General features: G+C 42.5%; 1 pseudogene; it reads left to right on the forward strand.

Moving 5' to 3' along the window:
* The first annotated feature begins 264 nt into the window (after nucleotides 1–264).
* On the forward strand, nucleotides 265–2,041 carry LOC102816399 (annotated as a pseudogene).
* Nucleotides 2,042–4,855: the final 2,814 nt, after the last annotated feature.

The raw sequence follows: 4,855 nt of genomic DNA on the forward strand, positions 1-4,855 counted from the left end.
ATGAAAAGCCAAAATATGGCCTTGAATATATCCCACCTGAATTTAGAGATCATCTGAAGAACAGATTTGATGCATTAAACACTAAAGACAGAAGAGCATCAGAGTTGTGGGATGACATCAGAACATCATACAGGAAGAAAGCAAAAAGTCATTAAGTTCATGCACATCTCCGCCCCATCTCAGGTTCCTGTCTTCTACTCCAACCTGATATCATCCCTTGATTGCCTCAACCAGGTATTTTGAGTTCTCTCTCCCTCTCCCAACATGGCGGCCTCAGAAAAAAAAGAAGAAGGGAAAGACATCTCCCTGACAGACTTCCTGGCTGAGGATCAGGTGACCTGTGGAGGAAGCACCTATGTCCCCAAACCAGTCAGCTGGGCTGATGAAACAGACGAACTGGAAGAAGGTGTTCCAACCACTTGGCACAGTAATGATGATGACATATATAGAACACCTCCACTTGTCCACTTGATTGTTCTATACTGCTCACTATTCCATGGGCTGCTCAGGAACCCAATATTGATGGCAGCCGTCTTCCCAAATCTCTACCCTATGCTGCTTTTCTAGGGAATCTGCCCTATGATGTGACAGAAGACTCCATTAAGGAATTCTTTAGCGGATTAAATATTAGTGCAGTGCACTTACCACATGAACCCAACAATTCAGAGAGATTAAAAGGTTTTGGTTATACTGAGTTTGAGGACATGGATTCTCTGCTCAGTGCCCTGAGCCTCGATGAAGAGTCTCTAGGTAACAGTAGAATTAGAGAGGATGTTGCTGATCAAGCACAGGATAAAGACAGGGATCATGGTTCTTTTGTCGGAGATAGAAATCGTGATTCTGACGAAACAGATACAGACTGGAGGGCCTGTCCTGCTACAGACAGCTTTGATGACTACCCACCTAGAAGAGGTGATGATAGCTTTGGAGACAAGTATCATGATCGTTACGATTCAGACAGGTACCGTGATGTCCCCCACAGGGATCTGGATCGATATGGGGGCCGGGATCGATATGATGACCGACACAGCAGAGACTATGACAGACGCTATGACTCCAGAGTAGGCAGTGGGCACCGAAGGGATGATGACTACAGAGGCGGTGGGGACCGCTATGAAGACACATACTACAGATCGGTCATGGGCTCCAGAGATGATTACTCTCGCGATGACTATAGACGAGATGATAGAGGTCCGCTCTCAAAGTCCCAAACTGAATCTAAAGCCTCTGAGTGCTCCTAAGGAAGATGATTCCTCTGCTAACACCTCCCAATCCAGTCGATCGCCTGCTATCTTTGGAGGTGCAAAGCCTATTGACACAGCTGCTAGAGAATGAGAAGTAGATGAGCAGTTACAGATGAATAGGAGAAATGACAACATCAGCTGGATGAGCTAAAACTAGAACGATGGCCTGGGGAAAGACACCCAAGCTGGCCAAGTGAAGAAACTGAGGAACGGGAAAGGTTGAGGACACGGAGGGAGTTGATGCAGACTGGGACCTCAGCCACATCTGGCAGAAATACACAAAGGAGAGAGAGTGAAAAGTCTCTGGAAAATGAAAACTTCTGTAAGGAGGAAGATTGTCACTTTCCAACCTCTAAGCCTCTGAAACCTGACCAGCCTCAAAGGTAATGCCAGCTCCTCCACCAAAGGAGAAATCTTGGGTGAAGTGAAGTTCTCATCGTCCTGCTCCATCTCACAGGTCATACCCAGAGCAGCAGTTCTCCACAAGTGTTGGGGGTAAGGTAGCTCCAACTCAAGCATCTGAAGAAGGACCAGCAAGAAAAGATGAAAACAAAGTTGATGCGGTGAGTGTCACAAAAGGCCAAAATGAGAATTCCAGCCGTGGTCCAGGAGATAGCAGGAACAAAGACCACTGGAAGGAGTCTGATAGGAAAGATGGCAAAAAGGATCAAGACTCCAGATCTGCACCTGAGCCAAAGAAATCTGAAGAAAATCCCTCCCTCAAGTTCAGCTCTGCAAGCAAGTATGCTGCTCTCTTAGTTGATGGTGAGGACACGGAGGGAGATTACACTGAATAGACCTCTACATGCTGTGCTTTCTCTTACTTTTTCTCCACCCTGGAAAAGTCAAGAAAGAACAAATCAAACCTCTATCCAGAGACAACACCATCTCCTGAAAATCTTTGATTCTTTTTTTTTTAATTAAATGAAATGAAATTCTTTTGCATGCTGCTGCAGCTTTAAAAATATTGAACTAACATGAGAATCACCAAAGTAGCCAGAGAGAAAAAGGCAGCTTTTAAAGGAAAACTTGTGCATTTTAATGACACCTGTGTGATTAGTGCCTAGAAGCCTCTGTTTAGCAGAAATGTTAATGACAGTGAATTTAAGGTCTGGAATCTGCTTGGGCAGGAAGAGTGTAAGAGTTCTACCTTTTTAATTCTTAACTATCCTATTGTGGCATATATGAATTCTGAAACAACTGAATAAATTTTCTGTCTTTAGAAAGGTAGTTTAAATAGTCTCAGAGGTGGTTTTAGTCTCTAGGGGGCTGCAAGCCCCTGGGGCCACCTACAGGGAATTATTTCATTTTTACCACCCAGGAGGGTAGTAGGGAGTAAGTCTATAGGCCTTTGTGAAAGACTAGGACTGCTTGTTGACCAAAATAAATGGGGGGAAAAAAGTCAATAAGAAAACAAGAAAGAAGGAAAATATCAAAATGGATGTCAGAAGAGGCTCTGAAACTTGCTCTCCAGCATAGAAATGCTAAAGCAAATGGAAGAAATAAAGAGGTACAAGAGCTGAACAGAAAGTTTCAAAGATCAGTTCAAGAAGACAAAGCCAAATACTACAATGAAATGCTCAAAGATCTGGAATTAGAAAACCAAAAGGGAAGAATACGCTCAGCATTTCTCAAGCTGGGGGAACTGAAAAAAAATTCAAGACTAGGCTTTTATTATTGAAGGATTCTCTGGGCAAATTATTGAATGATGCAGAAAGTATCAAAAGAAGATGGAGGGTATACACAGAGTCACTGTACAAAAAGGAAATGGTTGATGTTCAACCATTTCAAGAGGTAGCATATGATCAAAAGCCATTGATACTGAAGGAAGAAGTCCAAGGTGCATTGAAGGAATTGGCAAAGAACAAGGCACCAGGAATTGATGGAATAAAAATTGAAATCTCTCAAGAAAGTGAGGTGGCATTGGAGGCACTCACTCATCTATGCCAAGAAATTTGGAAGACAACTGTCTGGCCAACTGATTGGAAGAGATCTGAATTTGTGCCCATTCCAAAGAGAGGTGACCCAATGGAAAGTGGAAATTATCAGACCATATCTTTGATGCCCCATGCAAGTAAAGTTTTACTAAAGGTAATACAGAAATGGCTGCAATCATACATTGACAGAGAACTTCCAAAGGTTCAAGCCAGATTCAGAAGAGGCTGTGGAATAAGGGCTATCATTGCTGATGTCTGATGGATCGTGGCTGAAAGCAGAGAATAACAGAAAGATGTTTACCTGTGCTTTATTGACTATGCAAAGGCTTTCAATTGTGTGGATCATGACAAGCTATGGACAACTTTGAGAAGTATGAGTATTCCTGAACACTTAATTGTGCTCATGAGGAATCTGTACCCGGACCAAGAGGCAGTTGCTCAAAGAAAACGTGGGAACACTGAATAGTTTAAAATTAAGAAAGGTGTGCAACAAGGTTGTATTCTTTCACCATACTTATTCAACCTGTTTGCTGAGCAAATAACCTGAGAAGCTGGGTTATTTGCAGATGATACAAACTTGCTTGTTGAAAGTGAAGAGGACTTAACAATACTTTACTGATGAAGATCAAATACCACAGCCTTTGGTTGCATCTCAATTTAAAGAAAACAAAAATCCTCACCACTGGACCAATAAACAACATTCTGATCAACAGAGAAAAGACTAAAGTTGTTAAGGACTTAATTCTTCATGATCATCTATCAATCTCATGGAAGCAGCAGTCAAGAAATCAAGCAATGTATTGCATTAGGCAAATCTGCTGCACAAGACCTTTTGAAAGTGTTGAAGAGCAAAGATGTCAGCTTGAGGATTAAGGTGTGCCTGACCCAAGCCATGGTATTTTCAATAACCTCATATGTATGTGAAAGCTGGACAGTGAATAAGGAAGACTGCAGAAGAATTGATGCATTGGAGTTATGGTATTGGAGGAGAATACTGAAAGTGCCATGGGCTGACAAAAGAACAAATAGATGTTTTGTTTGTTGGTGTTGGAAGAAGTGCAGCCAGGGTGCCCCTTGTAGGCCAGGATGGCCATACTTCATCTCTCATACTTTGTACATATTATCAGGAGGGACCAGTCACTGGAGAAGGATATCATGTTTGGAAAGGTGGAGGGTCAGAGAAAAAGAGGAAGACCCCCAACGAGATGGATTGGCAAAGTGGCAGCATCAATGGGCTTAAGCGTGGCAACAATTGTGAGGTTGGCCCAGGACTGCGGCAGTGTCTTGTCCTGTTGCGCATAGGGTCGCTATGAGTCAGTACTGACTCGATGGCACCTAACAACAACAACAACTATCAGCTGTTTCTTTTCATTCTACATAATGCTACATCAGCAGATGAAAGTCCTGAAGGCTTTATTCTACCCACATCATTAAGAGTGACTTTACATTGAGGAGTCAGTTCTACTCTAGTTGTGTTTTTATTGTCTTTCAACCTGAGGGTCTCATTTTCTGTCACCATATCAGACAATGTTCTATTGTTATTCATAATATTTTTACTGGCCAATTTTTTTCTGAAATATGTTGCCAGGTCCTTCCTAGTTCGTCTTAGTCTGGAACCTCTCTAACATGGGTGACCCTGCTGGTATTAAATACTGATGGCATAACTTCCAGCCT

The sequence above is a fragment of the Chrysochloris asiatica genome, unplaced genomic scaffold (genome assembly GCF_000296735.1).
Source record: "Chrysochloris asiatica unplaced genomic scaffold, ChrAsi1.0 scaffold00163, whole genome shotgun sequence".
NCBI lineage: Eukaryota > Metazoa > Chordata > Mammalia > Afrosoricida > Chrysochloridae > Chrysochloris > Chrysochloris asiatica.